Source organism: Oncorhynchus mykiss, chromosome 22, assembly GCF_057628025.1.
Source record: "Oncorhynchus mykiss isolate SJ-2025 chromosome 22, ASM5762802v1, whole genome shotgun sequence".
Taxonomy (NCBI): domain Eukaryota; kingdom Metazoa; phylum Chordata; class Actinopteri; order Salmoniformes; family Salmonidae; genus Oncorhynchus; species Oncorhynchus mykiss.
The window spans coordinates 9,003,705-9,022,435 of record NC_143043.1 but is presented as its reverse complement, the minus strand read 5'-3'; the positions used below and the strand labels follow the sequence as shown (position 1 = coordinate 9,022,435).

Below are 18,731 nucleotides of genomic sequence, written 5' to 3'. Positions count from 1 at the left end.
ACATTTTGTTGTGTTACAGACTGAATTTAAAATGGATTACATTTAGATTTTTTTGTAACTTGCCTGCACACAATACCCCATAATGTCAAAGTGGTATGCTGTTTTTACAATGATCTTAACAAATAAAAAATTAAAAGCGTACATTTCTTGAGTCAATGACTATTCAAACAATTTGTTATGACAAGCCTAAGTAAGTTCAGGAATAAAAATGTGCTTAACAAGTCACATAATATGTTGCATGGACTCACTCTGTGTGCAATAATAGTGTTTAACATGATTTTTGAAGGACTACCTCATCTCAGTACTCCACACATACATTTATCTGTAACACAGGTTGTTGGTGGCACATTAATTAATTGGGGACAATGTGCTCGGGGTAATGACTGGAGCGGAATCAGTGGAATGATATCAAATATGTCAAACACATGCTTTCCAGGTGTTTCATGCTATTTCCATTTGCTCCATTACGGCCATTATTATGAACCATTCTCCCCTCAGCCGAGCAGTGAATTTCAAACACAGATTCAAAGACCATGGAGGTTTTCAAATGCCTCGCAAAGAGGGGCACCTATTGGTAGGTGGGTGACATAGATTTTTTTAAATAATGGAATATCCCTTTAACCTGTTGAGTGTAGGGGGCAGTATTTTGATGTTTGGATGAAAAATGTACCCAAATGAAAAAAAAAAAAATATATATATATGTTTTGCAATTTGCAATGAAATGTGTGGTTTGAGTGTGTGTGTGTGTGTTTGTCGGTTTGTTTTGGTGTTTTGGTGTGTATGTATGTGTGTGTGTGTGTGTATATATATATATATATATATATATATATATATATATATATATATATATATATATATATATTCCATGTATATACTCCTCTCCATTTCAATATGAAATAGTCATTGGGTGCTTTTCGGGGGAGGGCAGGCACACAACAATGGCCGGAGTTGAATGGAACAGCACTTCACCTTAGTGACTGTTCCCTCTGCTCTATACAATACATATCTGTTTATTTTATGTGATGATAAAAGGCTCATACAAATACAAATATATTTTTTAATGTTTTCTTTCACAGTGATAGCGACTCCGACTGGGAGCCCCCGGTGCCAAGCTGCCCGCTCTACCTCTGCCCCCTCTACACCTGCCTCCAATAGTGTTCATTACTGCAGGCATAACTGTGCCTCAGGGCCAAAAGGGCACAGCATGGAGGTGTCGTTGTGTTCTGTGTCGCATGACATGCACCACTTTTTCAGTTTGCCTCTGCTGTACATCAGAAAGAGACTGCTATGGGACATGGCACAGACAGCAAAATATTGTGTAGAGGACTTCCAAAGGGTGTCCTGGAACAAAAGGAACATTTGTTGTGTAACTGGGAGTCTCGTAAAATCACAAGTGAAATATAGTGAAACACAGCTTAGCCTTTTGTTAATCACCCTGTCATCTCAGATTTTGAAATTATACTTTACAGCCAAAGCAAGACAAGCATTTGTGTAAGTTTATCGATAGCCAAGTATAGCATTATGTCCAGCTAGCAGCAGGAAGCTTGGTCACGAAAATCAGAAAAGCAATCAAATTAAATCGTTACCTTTGATGAGCTTCGGATGTTTTCACTCACGAGACTCCCAGTTAGATAGCAAATGTTCCTTTTGTTTCATAAAGATTATTTTTATATCCGAAAAACCTCAGTTTCTTGTCCACGTTTTGTTGAGAAATCCACCGGAAATTGAGGTCACGACAACGCTGAAACAAACTCTAACTTAGATCCATAATATCGACAGAAACATGGCAAACGTTTTTTATAATCAATCCTCAAGGTGTTTTTCAAATATCTATTCGATAATATATCAACCGGGACAATTGGCTTTTCAGTAGGAGCGAGAGGAACAATTGCCGCCTTTGTCTATTACGCACAAATCACTCTGAGAGCCACCACCTGACAACTGACGCAATATTGTCGTTCACTCTCATTTTTCAAAATAAAAGCCTGAAACTATGTCTAGTGGCTGTAGACACATTAGGAAAGCCATAGAAAAAGGAATCTGGTTGATATCCCTTTCAATGGGCAATATGGATGCATAGGAACACAGGGGTTTCAAAATAAGAGTCACTTCCTGATTGGATTAAATCCCACCTGTTTTGATCATTTCTAGTGGGATTGATCAGGCCTCACCAGAAAGTCAGCATACAGGGCATTCAACACCATTAAAATATTTCCTCTCCCTTGTCTTTCCCTGACCTTCCTTAAATACCTTTCAAAACATCCTTCTGCATACCCAATTTAAATCAACAATTCGAATCTCTCCACAGTCTCAAAGAGCATGTAGAAACTTTTCTAACCTCTCTGGATTAAAACCAAATTATGTATTGGATCACAAAATGTAACTCCTACATTACAGTGTAGTTTACCAATAAAATTATTCAACAGTGATGTGGACAAATTTGGTTTACATATCCTGAAAGAAAGAAAAGGTCTCACTCCAATACATTTTTATAGAAATGTATCAAAAATAGATGAGGTCTTGCTACCATGGAAAGGAAAATACCTGTCTATTTGTGGACAAAACCCTTATTAGCACTTTAGTGATATCACAGTCTATGTATTTGATCATGGCTTTGCCTACATCTAGCGACCTGTTTTTTAAATTGTATGAGCAAAAAATATCAAATTTTATTTAGAATGGCAAGCCAGACAAAATTAAAAGGGCCTTTGTATGTAATGAATATGAAAATGAAATAATCTCCAAAATATAGTTATTTTTTAAATCTATATTCGGAGAGCCTATTTGTGTCCTGCCCTTGAATTTGGGCATGTGATGTCCATAGCCTCTTCATCGCAAAACTTCCTGATATTCTTTAAATCAAATCAAATGTATTTATAAAGGCCAGTCCTCTTCTTGCTGTGCTGGGTGGAGATTATAACAGAACATGGCTAAGATGTTCAAATGTTCATAGGTGACCAGCAGGATCAAATAATAATAATCACAGTTGATGTTGAGGGTGCAACAGGTCAGCACCTCAGGAGTAAATGTCAGTTGGCTTTTCATTGACGATCATTCAGAGTATCTCTACCGCACCTGCTGTGTCTAGAGAGTTGAAAACAGCAGGTCTGGGACAGGTAGCACGTCCGGTGAAAAGGTCAGGATTTCATAGCCGCAGGCAGAACAATTGAAACAGGAGCAGATGCACGGCCAGGTGGACTGGGGACAGCAAGGAGACATCAGGCCAGGTAGTCCTGAGGCATGGTCCTAGGGCTCAGGTCCTCCGAAAGAGAGAGAGAGAGAAAGAAAGAGTTAGAGAGCATACTTAAAATCACACAGGACACCAGATAAGACAGGAGAAATACTCCAGATATAACAGATTGACCCTAGCCCCCCGACACAAACAACTGCAGCATAAATACTGGAGGCTGAGACAGGAGTGGTCGGGAGACACTGTGGCCCCATCCGACGATACCCCCGGACAGAGCCAAACAGGCAGAATATAACCCCAACCACTTTGTCAAAGCAACACTAGAGAGATATCTTCGACCACCAACTTACCATCCTGAGACAAGGCCGAGTATAGCCCACAAAGATCTCCGCCACGGCATAACCCAAGGGGAGGCACCAACCCAGACAAGAAGACCACGTCAGGGTTAGAGGTAAAGAATCCCAGTGGAGAGAGTAACAGGCTAGGCAGAGACAGCAAGGGTGGTTGCTTTGCTCCAGTGCCTTTCCGTTCATCTTCACACTTCTGGGCCAGACTGCACTCAATCATATGACCTACTGAAGAGATGAGTCTTCAATAAAGACTTAAAGGTTGAGACCGAGTCTGCGTCTCTCACATGGGTAGGCAGACCATTCCATAAATATGGAGCTCTAAAGGAGAAAGCCCTACCTCCACCTGTTTGTTTAGAAATTCTAGGGACAGTAAGGAGACTTGCGTCTTGTGACCGTAGCGTACGTGTAGGTATGTACGTCAGGACCAAATCGGAAAGATAGGCAGGAGCCAGCCCATATAATGCTTTGTAGGTTAGCAGTAAAACCTTCAGCCCTTGCCTTAACAGGAAGCCAGTATTTGAGAGGCTAGCACTGGAGTAATATGATCACATTTTTTGGTTCTAGTCAAGATTTTAGCAGCCGTGTTTAGCACTAACTGATGCAATCTCAACCGCACTGCACACTGCCCTAACCCATCTGGACAAGAGGATTACCTATGTGAGAATGCTGTTCATCGACTACAGCTCGTCATTTAACACCATAGTGCCCTCCCAGCTCGTCATCAAGCTCGAGACCCTGGGTCTCGACCCCGCCCTGTGCAACTGGGTACTGGACTTCCTGACGGGCCGTCCCCAGGTGGTGAGGAAAGGCAACAACATCTCCACCCCACTGATCCTCAACACTGGGGCTCCACAAGGGTGCGTTCTGAGCCCTCTCCTGTACTCCCTGTTCACCCACGACTGCGTGGCCACTCACGCCTCCAACTCAATCATCAAGTTTGCGGATGACACAACAGTGGTAGGCTTGATTACCAACAACGACGAGACGGCCTACAGGGAGGAGGTGAGGGCCCTCGGAGTGTGGTGTCAGGAAAATAACCTCACACTCAACGTCAACAAAACTAAGGAGATGATTGTGGACTTCAGGAAACAGCAAAGGGAACACCCACCTATCCACATCGATGGAACAGTAGTGCAGAGGGTAGTAAGTTTTAAGTTCCTCGGCGTACACATCACAGAGAAACTGAATTGGTCCACCCACACAGACAGCATCGTGAAGAAGGCGCAGCAGCGCCTCTTCAACCTCAGGAGGCTGAAGAAATTCGGCTTGTCACCAAAAGCACTCAAACTTCTACAGATGCACAATCGAGAGCATCCTGTCGGGCTGTATCACCGCCTCGTACGGCAACTGTTCCGCCCACAACCGTAAGGCTCTCCAGAGGGTAGTGAGGTCTGCACAACGCATCACCGGGGGCAAACTACCTGCCCTCCAGGACACCTACACCACCCGATGTCACAGGAAGGCCATAAAGAGCATCAAGGACAACAACCACCCGAGCCACTGCCTGTTCACCCCGCTATCATCCAGAAGGCGAGGTCAGTACAGGTGCATCAAAGCTGGGACCGAGAGACTGAAAAACAGCTTCTATGTCAAGGCCATCAATCTTTTATATCTCTATGCCACTTTGTTTACATACTCATCTCATATGTATATACTGCACTCAATACCATCTACTGTATCTTGCCTATGCCGCTCTTTACCATCACTCATTCATATATCTTTATGTACATATTCTTTATCCCCTTATACTTGTGTCTATGAGGTAGTAGTTTTGGAATTGTTAGCTAGATTACTTGTTGGTTATTACTGCATTGTCGGAACTAGAAGCACAAGCATTTCGCTACACTCGCATTAACATCTGCTAACCATGTGTATGTGACAAATAACATTTGATTTGATTTGATTTTGATTTGATTTGAAGTTTATTTACTGCTTTATCCGGGTATCCAGAAAGTGGAGCATTGCAGTAGTCTAACCTAGAAGTCACAAAAGCATGGACTATTTTTTTCTGCAACATTTTGACAGAAAGTTTCAGATTTTTTGCAATTTTTCGTAAATGGAAAAAAGCTATCCTTGAAACACACTTGATATGTTCGTCAAAAGAGAGCTCAGGGTCCAGAGTAACGCCGAGGTCCTTCAAAGTTTTATTTGAGACGACTCTACAACCATCAACATTAATTGTCAGATTCAACAGAAGATCTCTTTGTTTCTTGGGACCTAGAACAAGCATTTCTGTTTTGTCCGAGTTTAAAAGTTGAATATTTGCAGCCATCCACTTCCTTTTGTCTGAAACACAGGCTTCCAGCGAGGGCAATTTTGGGGCTTCACCATGTTTCATTAAAATGTACATGTCATCAGCATAGCAGTGAAAGTTAACATTATGTTTCCAAATGACATCACCAAGAGGTAAAATATATAGTGAAAACAATAGTGGTCCTAATAGTGGTCCTGTTTTTGGAACACCGAAATTTACAGTTGATTTGTAAGAGGACACACCATCCACAGAGTTAAACTGATATCTTTCCAACAGATAAGATCTAAATCAGGCCAGAACTTGTCCGTGGAGACCAATTGGGTTTCCAATCTCTCCAAAAGAATGTCGTGATCGATGGTATCAAAAGCAGCACTAAGGTCCAGGAGCACGAGGACAGATGCAGAGAATCGGTCTGACACCATTAAAAAGTAATTTACCACCTTCACAAGTGCAGTCTCCGTGCTATGATGGGGTCTAAAACAGGACTTGTGCTTGGCCCTCCTATGTTGAACATAATAAATGGCTTTCTATCCACCGGATGTGTACCAAACGCCAATAAAGTGGCAGTAATAAAGCCTCTCTTGAAAAAGCCAAACCTTGACCCAGAAAATATAAAGAACTATCGGCCTATATCGAATCTTCCATTCCTCTCAATATTTTAGAAAAGGCTGTAATATTTTAGAAAAGGCTGTATTTCAGAGGCTGTAATATTTTAGAGGCTGTAATATTTTAAAGGCTGTAATATTTTAGAAAAGGCTGTATTTTAGAAAAGGCTCACTGCCTTCCTGAAGACAAACAATGTATACGAAATTCTTCAGTCTGGTTTTAGACCACATCATAGCACTGAGACGGCACTTGTGAACGTGGTAAATTACCTTTTAATGGCATCAAGCCTTGACTTTGCATCTGTCCTCGTGCTCCTAGACCTTAAGTGCTGCTTTTGATACCATTGATCACCACATTATTTTGGAGAGATTGGAAACACAAATTGGTCTACACAGACACGTTTTGGCCCGGTTTAGATCTTATCTGTCAGAAAGATATAATTTTGTCTCTGTGAATGGTGTGTCCTCTGACAAATCCAATGTAAATTTCGGTGTTCCTCAAGGTTCCGTTTTAGGACCACTTTGTTTTCACTATATATTTTACCTCTTGGGGATGTCATTCGAAAACATAATGTTAACTTTCACTGCTATGCGGATGACACACAGCTGTACATTTCAATGAAATATGGTGAAGCCCCCAAATAGCCCTCGCTAGAAGCCTGTGTTTCAGACATAAGGAATTGGATGGCTGCAAACGTTCTACTTTTAAACTCGGACAAAACAGAGATGCTTCTTTTAGGTCCCGAGAAACAAAGAGATCTTCTGTTGAATCTGACAATGAATCTTAACGGTTGTACAGTTGTCTCAAAGTTTTGGCTTTTTGCAATGTTACATAGATGGAAAAAAGCTGTCCTTGAAACAGTCTTCAGGACCTCGGCGTTACTTTGGACCCTGATCTCTCTTTTGACGAACATATCAAGACTGTTTCAAGGACAGCTTTTTTCCATCTACGTAACATTGCAAAAAGCAGAAACTTTCTGTCCAAAAATGATGCAGAAAAATGAATCCATGCTTTTGTTACTTTCTAGGTTAGACTACTGCAATGCTCTACTTTCCGGCTACCCGGATAAAGCACTAAATAAACTTCAGTTAGTGCTAAATACGGCTGCTAGAATCCTGACTAGAACCAAATAATTTGATCATATTACTCCAGTGCTAGCCTCCCTACACTGGCTTCCTGTCAAGGCAAGGGCTGATTTCAAGGTTTTACTGCTAAACTACAAAGCATTACATGAGCTTGCTCCTACCTATCTCTCTGATTTGGTCCTGCCGTACATACCTACACGTACGCTACGGTCACAAGACGCAGGCCTCCTAATTGTCCCTAGAATTTCTAAGCAAACAGCTGGAGGCAGGGCTTTTGCCTAGAGAGCTCCATTTTTATGGAATGGTCTGCCTACCCTTGTGAGAGACGCAAACTCGGTCTCAACCTTAAGTCTTTACTGAAGACTCATCTCTTCAGTGGGTCATATGATTGAGTGTAGTCTGGCCCAGGAGTGTGAAGGTGAACGGAAAGGCTCTAGAGCAACGAACCACCCTTGCTGTCTCTGCCTTGCCGGTTCTCCTCTTTCCACTGGGATTCTCTGCCTCTAACCCTATTACAGGGGCTGAGTCACAGGCTTACTGGTGCTCTTTCATGCCATCCCTGGGAGGGGTGCGTCACTTGAGTGGGTTGAGTCACTGATGTGATCATCCTGTCTCATCCTGATCATCCCCCTTGGGTTGTGCCGTGGTGGAGATCTTTGTGGGCTATACTCGGCCTTATCTCAGGATGGTAAGTTGGTGGTTGAATATATCCCTCTCTGTGCTTTGGCAAAGTGGGTGGGGTTATATCCTTCCTGTTTGGCCCCGTCCGGGGGTATCATCGGATGGGGCCACAGTGTCTCTTTGCGTCTCCTGTCTCAGTTTCCTGTATTTATGCTGCAGTAGTTTATGTGTCGGGTGGCTAGGGTCACTGTCTTATCCAGTGTCCTGTGTGAATTTAAGTATGCTCTCTCTAATTCTCTCTTTCTCTCTTTCTTTCTCTCTCTCTCAAAGGACCTGAGTTCTAGGACCATGCCTCAGGACTACCTGACATGATGACTCCTTGCTGTCCCCAGTCCACCTGGCCGTGCTGCTGCTCCAGTTTCAACTGTTCTGCCTGTGATTATTATTATTTGACCATGCAGGTCATTTATGAACATTTGAACAACTTGGCCATGTTCTGTTATAATCTCCACCTGGCACAGCCAGAAGAGGACTGGCCACCCCTCATAGCCTGGTTCCTCTCTAGGTTTCTTCCTAGGTTTTGGCCTTTCTAGGGAGTTTTTCCTAGCCACCGTGCTTCTACACCTGCATTGCTTGCTGTTTGGGGTTTTAGGCTGGGTTTCTGTACAGCACTTTGAGATATCAGCTGATGTACGAAGGGCTATATGCATCAATTTGATTTGATTGGATATGTTGTACCCAATTTTACTATTAAAACCTAATCTAACAAGGAACCGTGGATGGATGGCAGCATTCGCGCAAACCTGAAAGCGCGAACCAACACAGTTAACCATGTAAAAGGGTCTGGGAATATGGCTGAATATAACAGTGTAGTTATTCATTCCGCAAGGCAGTCAAACAAGTGAAATGCCGGTACAGGGACAAAGTGGATTCGCAATTCAACGGCTTAGACACGAGTCGTATGTGGCAGGGTCTAAAGTAAATCACGGACTACAAAAAGAAATCCAGACACGTCATGCTTCCAGACAAACTAAACAGCTCCTTTTCCCGCTTTGGCGACATTACAGTGCCACCATCCTGGCCCAGGACTGCGACACCCCCCTCCCTTTTCCATGGCCGACATGAGTAAAACATTTAAATGTGTTAACCCTCGCAAAGCTGCTGTCTCAGACGACAGCCCAGCTGGCTGATGTGTTTACAGTCACATTCAATCGCTCCCTATCCCAGTCTGCTGTCCCCACATGCTTCAAGATGACCACCACTGTTCCTGTACCCAAGAAGGCAAAGATTACTGAACTAAATGACTTCCGCCCTATAGCATTCACTTCCGTCATCATGAAGTTCTTTGAGAGACTAGTCAAGGATCACCTCCACCTTACCGGCCACCCTAGACACACTTCAGTTTGCATTCTGCCAAAAGCAGGTCCACAGACTATGCAATCACCATCACATTGCACACTGACCTATCCCATCTGGACAAGTGGAATACCTATGTAAGAATTCTGTTCATTGACTACAGCTCAGCATTCAACGACATAGTACCCTCCAAGTTCATCATCAAGCTGGAGGCCCTGGGTCTAAACCCCACGCTGTGCAATTGGGTCATGGACTTTCTGACGGGCTGCCCCCAGGTAGTGAAGGTAGGAAACAACATCTCCACTTGACCCTCAACACTGGGGCCCCACAAGGGTGCGTGTTCAGCCCCCTCCTGTACTCCCTGTTCACCCATGACTGCGTGGCCATGCATGCCTCTAATTCAATCTTCACGTTTGCAGATGTAGACAGTTTGCAGACAGTAGTGGGCTTGACTACCAACAACAATGAGACAGTCTACAGGGAGGAGTGAGGGCACTCAGAGTTTGGTGTCAGGAAAACAACCTCTCACTCAAAGTCAACAAAACAAAGGAGATGATTGTGGACTTCAGGAAACAGCAAAGGGAACAGCCCCTATCCACATTGAAAGGACAGCAGTAGAGAAGGTGGAGAGTTAAATTCCTCGGCATACACATCACAGACAAACTGAAATGGTCCACCCACACAACAGTGTGGTGAAGAAGGCCGCAACAGCACCTCTTCAACCCCTGATGAACTTTTACAGATGTATAATCGGGAGCATCCTGTTGGGCTGTATCAAAGCCTGGTACGGCAACTGCACCACCGTCAACCGCAAGGCTCTCCAGAGGTTAGTGCAGTCTGCACAACACATCACCGGGGGCAAACTACCTGCCCTCTATGACACCTATAGCACCGGATGTCACAGGACGGCCAAAAAGATCATCAAGGACAACAACCACCCGAGCCACTGCCTGGTCACACCGCTACCATCCAGAAGGCGAGGTCAGTACAGGTGCATCAAAGTTGGGACCGAGAGACTGAAGAACAGCTTCTATCTCAAGGCCATCAGACTGCTAAATAGCAATCATTAACTCAGAGAGGCTGCTGCCAACATTGAGACCTAATCACTTGCCACTTCAATAAATGTATCAGTAATCACTTTAAACAATGCCACGTTAAATAATGTTTACATATCTTACCTTACTCATCTCATACGTACAAGATCAGATCAAATTGTTTGACACATGTATGTAGAAATCCAGGTAATTCCAAAGGGTTCACATACTTTTTCTTGCAACTGCATATACTGTATACTATACCATCTATTGCACCTTGTCTATGTCGCTCGGCCATCACTTATCCATATATTTATCATTCACCCCTTTTGATTTAGGTAGCTGTTTGGGAATTGTTACATTTCTTGTTAGATATTACTGCACTGTTGGAACTAGAAGCACAAGCATTTCTTTACACATGGTTAGCAGATGTTAATGTGAGTGTATGTGACGAATAAAATTTGATTTGACAAATTACGTTCAAACAATGTTTATTCAACCAGTTTATGCACATTGAGGGTGTCCTTTTGTTTTCTCATTTATAGCATTTCAAAATAGAACATCGCATCTGAATCGCTTTGTGCCTCTGAAAGTGTAGTGACACAATATCCTACCGTAAATTACATGTTTGCTTGATATATTGTATGCCTATTGTGCTTTACCTTGAATGCTTTGTACAACTACTGGCTGGTGAATGTCATTAATACATTTGAAAAATGCTTTTCTATCAGACATAGTGTTTTAACAGTTCCCTTATCATGGTATACTCCTGTACCTTTATTATCTGCACATATTGCCCATGAACATTCAGACAATTTTCATTGCTCGAGTGATGTGGATCTAGCAAAAAATAGAACAGAGAGTATCTGTATTTGTGGAGCAAATCTAAACTCTAACCTTGTGGCGTTACTGTTAATGTTGCCTGTGATGTCCGAACAAAGTGCTTCTGTCTAAGTGGCCGATGATTTAGCTGAATAAGACATCCATTGCAGATGCAAGCCGGAGTGTATTGCCGACATGCAAGGGAGATTTAGCTATTGCACTCTCTAGGCCCCCGCTGAGGAAGCATAGTGATGCTGCATTAGCTCAAATCTCGGGAGACTTCCTGGAGCTGCAGGGCCATAGAGCTCTCTTAGAGAACACATTCAAGAGAGGATACAGCAGAGTGATGGCAGACCACCAGGGAACAAAAATGTGATTAACATAATACGCCATCATGTGTCAGTCACGTGTGGCATTGCAAACCACAAATGCATGACACTTACGATGTAAAGATGGAGCACTAGCTCCCTCAGATCTGGGCAAATGAGTCTCTGCGTGTCTCTGCTATTCACACAGACTATAACTGCATTTGTCCTGGTTGCTGGCAAAGGAAATTTCATGGCCGGTAGCCCTTAGAAGGAACACTTTCCAAGGACTGGGACACTTATCTGTGCCAGGGTAGATAGTGCAGAGCCAGCAGGATTTTCTCTCCATTGTACTACAGTACCACAACGTATTGCGTAGGCTGCATGGACATTTTTTCACATGGTACTGCACCAGGCCTCAGCAGGTTTGAAGTCAGAAGAGCTTAATTTTTCCAAATCCAATATTCTGTTCTCAGAACACCACAACTCAAAAAAATATTTTTTTTCTTTTGTCTATTGGCGTTTTGCTTGTCTATTGATGTGAATCATTGGAGGCTCTTCAGATGAGGAAGTGGACAACCAGATCTGCAGGGCATAAAATGTGGTGAGTAGTCAACTCAAAGAGAGAGAAAGACAATAGTTTAACAGTTTTGAACAAATTACTTTCTAAAAAATATGGAGGAGAAGAGGGAGAAAGCTAGCTATTTTGTCATTTTTTTTACTCTTACTTTCTTAGCTAGCAAATGCAGCTAACTAGTTTAGCCTACGCAAACACCCAGCTCAAACAGCGTAATGCTATGTTAGCTACTGTAGCTGGCTAGGACAATCCAACTGTGGAACTCATCCAAGTCAGTTGTTTCTCATTCATTGCCACCGGGGCCCGCCGGTGTAACTGCTAAACTGCTTAATACACTGTACTGCATAATTGTAGCGGATATACTAACGCGTTATTGGCTATGTTGACTGTGATGTTACTTTAGCTAATATGGTGACAACGTTGTAGGCTGTGTAGCGTTTATGATATGAAGGTTTGGCTTGGAAAGGTTTTTTCGCCTGGTCACAGACAGCTGATGTCTTGTGCAATGAAGTCCACAAGCAAAGGGAAAAGGTGAGAGGAGGGGAGTGAATAGATGCGAAAAGGAATACAATGACATGTTTGTAGGTGACGATGAAAGGGGTGTGATCAGGGGTGAATTAATTTAGCTGATTCTGTTAAATATTTCTTAACCTCTAGCATCGAGCAATCCCGTATCCGGGAGCGTAATCATAGCCTCAAGCTCATTACCATAACGCAACGTTTCCTATTCATGAAAATCGCAAAAAATGAAATAAATATATTGAAACACAAGCTTAGCCTTTTGTTAACAACACTGTCATCTCAGATTTTCAAAATATGCTTTAACCAAAGCTACACAAGCATTTGTGTAAGAGTATTGATAGCCTAGCATAGCATTAAGCCTAGCATTCAGCAGGCAACATTTTCACAAAAACAAGAAAAGCATTCAAATAAAATAATTTACCTTTGAAGAACTTCAGATGTTTTCAATGACGAGACTCTCAGCTAGATAGCAAATGTTCATTTTTTCCAAAAATATTATTTGTGTAAGAGAAATAGCTCCGTTTTGTTCATCACGTTTGGCTAAGAAAAAAAAACGAAAATGCAGTCAACACAACGGCAAACTTTTTTCCAAATTAGCTCCATAATATCGACAGAAACATGGCAAACGTTGTTTAGAATCAATCCTCAAGGTGTTTTTCACAATTCTATTCGATGAAAAATCATTCCTGGCAGTCGGTTTCTCATCAAAGGCAAACGGAAAAATACTGCAGCTGGAGATTACGCAATAATTGCGACGGAGGACACCAAGCGACCACCTGGTAGATGTAGTCTCTTATGGTCAATCTTTCAATGATATGCCTACAAATACGTCACAATGCTGCGGACACCTTGGGGAAAACGTGGAAAACGTAAGCTGACTCCTAGCTCCTCCACAGCCATATAAGGAGTCATTGGAATGAGGCGTTTCAAAAATGCAGCACTTCCTGATTGAATTTTTATCTGGGTTTCGCCTGTAACATCAGTTCTGTGGCACTCACAGACAATATCTCTGCAGTTTTTGAAACGTCAGAGTGTTTTCTTTCCAAAGCTGTCAATTATATGCATAGTCAAGCATCTTTTCGTGACAAAATATTTTTTTAATATGGGAACGTTCTTCATCCAAAAATTAAAAGAGCGCCCCCTATATCGAAGAAGTTAAATGGAAGCAAACTGAATGAAACGGTAATTAACATACTTGAATTTGTCCATTAGAAACTTGTTTGCAACTGTTGGACTAATAATTACACCCTAGATCAGCTAGATGCAGGCAAGAGGCGGTATTTAATGTGTCAATGTCTGTCCAGGTTTCACTGTATGTCACCTCAAATTTTTCTTTCGACCTGTATGCACCTACAGTTAAAGTAGGAAGTTTACAAACACCTTAGCCAAATATATTTAATCTGTTTTTCACAATTCCTGACATTTAATCCTAGTAAAAATTCCCTGTTTTAAGTCAGTTAGGATCACTACTATATTTTCCTCTTAATGATGCCATCTATTTTGTGAAATGCACCAGTCCCTCCTGCAGCAAAGCAACCCCACAACATGATGCTGCCACACCCATGCTTCACTGTTGGGATGGTGTTCTTCGGCTTGAAAGCCTTCCACTTTTTCCTCCAAACATAACAATGGCCATACAGTTCTATTTTGGTTTCATCAGACCAGAGGACATTTCTCCAAAAAGTACGATCTTTGTCCCCATGTGCAGTTGCAAACTGAAATCTGACTTTTTTATGGCGGTTTTGGAGCAGTGGCTTCTTCCTTGCTGAGCGGCCTTTCAGGTTATCTTGATGTAGGACTCGTTTTACTGTTGATATAGATACTTTTGTACCTGTTTCCTCCAGTATCTTCGCAAGGTCCTTTGCTGTTGTTCTGGGATTGATTTGCACTTTTTGCACCAAAGTACGTTCATCTCTAGGAGACAGAACGCGTCTCCTTCCTGAGCGGTTGGACAACTGCATGGTCCTGTGGTGTTTATACTTGCATACTATTGCACAGATGAACGTGGTACCTCCAGGCGTTTGGAAATTGCTCCCAAGGATGAACCAGACTTGTGGAGGTCTACAATTTTTTTCTGAGGTCTTGGCTGATTTCTTTTGATTTTCCCTTAAAGACATAACATCATTTTCTGGAATTTTCAAGCTGTTTACAGGCACAGTCAACTTCGTGTATGTAAACTTGTGACTCACTGGAATTGTGATACAGTGAATTATAAGTGAAATAATCTGTCTGTAAACAATTGTTGGAAAAATTACTTGTGTCATGCACAAAATAGATGTCCTAACCAACCACTCCACAACAAGAAAGTTGTGGAGGGGTTGAAAAACAAGTTTTTATGACTCCAACCTAAGTGTATGTAAACTTCCGACTTCAACTGTACGTTGTAAACTTTCACTCATATGCTAGGTTGTAGAAACCTCATGATGGGTATAGGGAAAATTAGAGTATCATGTAGTAGCCTAAACCTATCGCTGTTGCATTGAACTGGGTGAACGGAATATGAATGACAGTCATCCAATATGCTGTAATAGAAATAAGGTCATGCTTATAAAATAATAATCGTCCTCCCTCATCTCAAACAGCACCGACTGCCACTAATGTGAATGAACCTTTTAAGAAATATGAAGATAAATTAAAAAAATTAAAAAAATTAAAAAAGATCCAGTTGGAATTCTGACAGTGTGATACTGAATCAGTTCCTCGGGTCCTAGGATGATAATCTGGCCTTATCTTTAATTCATAACATTGAAAGACATAACTTGTTCTTAATATCAATATAATGCAGAAAAATACAATTTACCATATTTGAGACTAACCTACTTGTACCAAACATAACTAACTAATGGTATTTGTAATACTGTGAATGTATTGTGTGAGGAGTTTGGGCCTTCTTTTAGTTTAATGGCAAACTTTGGATTCCATGAAAGTAACATAGGGATAGACAATAACCTACAGGGGCGTCAGGGTAGCCTAGTGGTTAGAGCGTTGGACTAGTAACCGAAAGGTTGCAAGTTCATATCCCCGAGCTGACAAGGTACAAATCTGTCATTCTGCCCCTGAACAGGCAGTTAACCCAATGGCAAACTTTGGATTCCATGAAAGTAACCCATTGAAAACAAGAATTTGTTCTTAACTGACTTGCCTTGTTAAATAAATGTAAAAAAAAACAAAGTGGTGATTTATTCACATATCAAATTACAGGAGATTTGTGGACAGATTCTGGGCAAACCAAGTCAAGTGGGTACTACCTTCACTTCCTGATATATCTCCAAATTATAGTCTGTCACAAACTTCCAGTAACCTGGAGTGGAAAACAGAAATGTAAACATCATAATGAAAATGTATTACTATTTCAGAAAGGTAATCACAATGATAACAAAAAAAATGATGGAATAAAAAATACCATGCCATCGCAAAGATAGAGCTAAGCAGTTAATCAATACTGCAGTGTCCATATCACTACTACTGCAGCATCCATATCACTACTCGCAGACAGCAATATCATTTTCGCCAGGATTCTTGGATGTGCTGTTTTTCACAGTAAATCCCACTCTGCAGTTTTCAATTTTCTCCTGAAATGCCCAAATTGAATTCTCTCAGCATTGGAGATATCATCAGGGTGACTTTCAAAAATATCACTGGAGCAAACAGTCATTACCTGTATTTTTCCCTTGGCTTAAAGAAAAGCCAGTTGCCAGGTCAATGTTATTTGGGAAGGGTAGCGATCCGCTAGAGTAAGACACTGGGAAAAGTATAGCTACAGCAAACATGCAATATCAGATTCAAATAACTAAATGGAGAGGATTTAAGGTCAACAAACCAATCCAAGACATCTTTCTCAACACAAGCACTAAGGCCCAGCAAAGCAAAACAATGCACAATGTCAGAGAGACTATGAGGAACTGGATGAAATAGCAGAGGTGAAGGAGGAATTTTACTAGTGATGTCATTATTTTTAATTGGATCTTATTGAGTGTCTCAGCACATCTGTATTATAAGCGTAATCCAATGAACAGTGAGTGCTAACAGTGATGATTTCCATGGCCATGTCCTGATTATGGTATGGACACTCAGAATATGCGTCAGTGAATGTGTGAATATGTTTTTGTCACGCTGTCAACTTTCTCTTTCCCTGTTATCCAGAGATACTGATCTCATCAGTCCTCAGGCAGACTGTGAACCTGGGGTCCCAGCTCTGTGGGCTGCAGTGCAGGGGGCTTCGGGGCCTATAGGATAAACCGGAAAGGGACAAGGCCAAGCGCACCATATAGGACCCCACACACACAGTCTTGCGTTGTGAGCTGCTGCCCTCTGGAAGGAGAATAAGGCCACGGCAAGTTTCATTCCATCAGCAATCAGGCTGCTGAACAGTGGTACATAGGGTTGATGCAGGCCCAATACATGGTCAGACAGTGGGCCGCAGAGACTTTGAATATGTGAAAATGTAAATGTGTGACTTGTGTTCTAATTGTGTTCTAATTTTCCAGTAATATATTGTGTTGTGATTGTGTATTTGTATGCTAACATTACAAGATTAATTTATATGTAAATTGACAAAGTATATTGTATCATATCTGTAAGTGCTAATTTTAGCCCCAAAATGATTGTCAGTCTGAAATGAAAGGAAGCCGTGTCAGACCAAGTTGAAGAACTTGAGCCCAGTAGGAAATTGTAGCGATCACAGCGAACGAGACGTGATGTGTTCGAGGGGCTGTCTGGTTCCTTTCATGCCAGTTCTCCCTTTTCTTTGGTTTCTGTGTTGAGAGAGCCAGCTCCTTTGTCATTGTCTGGCTTCTGTTGCAGAGACTCTGTGAAGGGGCCGTGTTCATCAGTGACCGTCAACACACTGGTTTGAGCTGCTTTTTTGTGCTTAGCGCCATGTCCCCGTCTGGCCTGTCAAGCTTGCCACCCACTCGAAACCGCACACTAATTGCTTTATCACAGATCTTGTCTTGGTTCAGGAATTGAGTTTGCTCTGCCGGGGCGAAATGAGGAATTAAGTCAAAAGGGAAGAATTTTCTATTTGTGCCCAGTCCTTGTCAGAAGTGCTTACCTACATGTCTGTTGGGTGTTTGGATTAAATGGGAGAACGGAGGGGAATGCAACAGCATTGTAGTGGGAAACAATCAGAATACCTTCTAGGGGTAGAGAGATGGTACTGATTCAGTAGCATCTGGGTGGCCTGTAAATTGACCGTGAACTGAAGGGTTATCTGTCGATGTCAAAAGACATTCGTAGCACTGTTGAACGAACAAAGGCATAGCAGATCTTTGAGATGTATCACTTCTTTTAAAAAATGTATAACTACTCAATGGAGAATTCTACCCTAACAAAACACCCACCTCTTTATTAACATACAGTGGGGAGAACAAGTATTTGATACACTGCCGATTTTGCAGGTTTTCCCACTTATAAAGCATGTAGAGGTCTGTAATTTTTATCACAGGTACACTTGAAATGTGAGAGACAGAGTCTAAAACAAAAATCCAGAAAATCACATTGTATGATTTTTAAGTAATTAATTTGTAAATGATTACCTAACAACCAGTAAGAATTCCGGCTCTCACAGACCTGTTAGTTTTTCTTTATGTAGCCCTCCTGTTCTCCACTCATTAGCTGTATTAAATGCACCTGTTTGAACTTGTTACCTGTATAAAAGACACCTGTCCACACGCTCAATCAAAAAGACTCCGACCTCTCCACAATGGCCAAGACCAGAGAGCTGTGTAAGGACATCAGGGATATAATTGTAGACCTGCACAAGGCTGGGATGGGCTACAGGACAATAGGCAAGCAGCTTTGTGAAAAGGCAACAACTGTTGGTGCAGTTATTAGAAAATGGAAGAAGTTCAAGATGGCGGTCAATCACCCTCGGTCTGGGGCTCCATAAGAAGCATCTCAAGGTCCTGGAGTGGCCTAGCCAGTCTCCAGACCTGAACAAAATAGAAAATCTTTGGAGGGAGCTGAAAGTCCGTATTGCCCAGCGACAGCCCCGAAACCTGAAGGATC

At 42.0% G+C, this 18,731-nt stretch overlaps 1 long non-coding RNA gene across 2 annotated transcripts in view; it reads right to left on the bottom strand.

The window, feature by feature from the left end:
• The window catches only part of LOC149972792 (uncharacterized), a 237,679-nt gene extending 224,491 nt beyond the window's left edge, over positions 1–13,188 (bottom strand). For both annotated transcript variants that reach the window (XR_016490493.1, XR_016490494.1), the window contains exon 1: positions 13,144–13,188. This is a non-coding gene — a long non-coding RNA (uncharacterized LOC149972792). The remainder of the gene's footprint in view (positions 1–13,143) is intronic.
• Between the last annotated feature and the right edge of the window lie 5,543 nt (positions 13,189–18,731).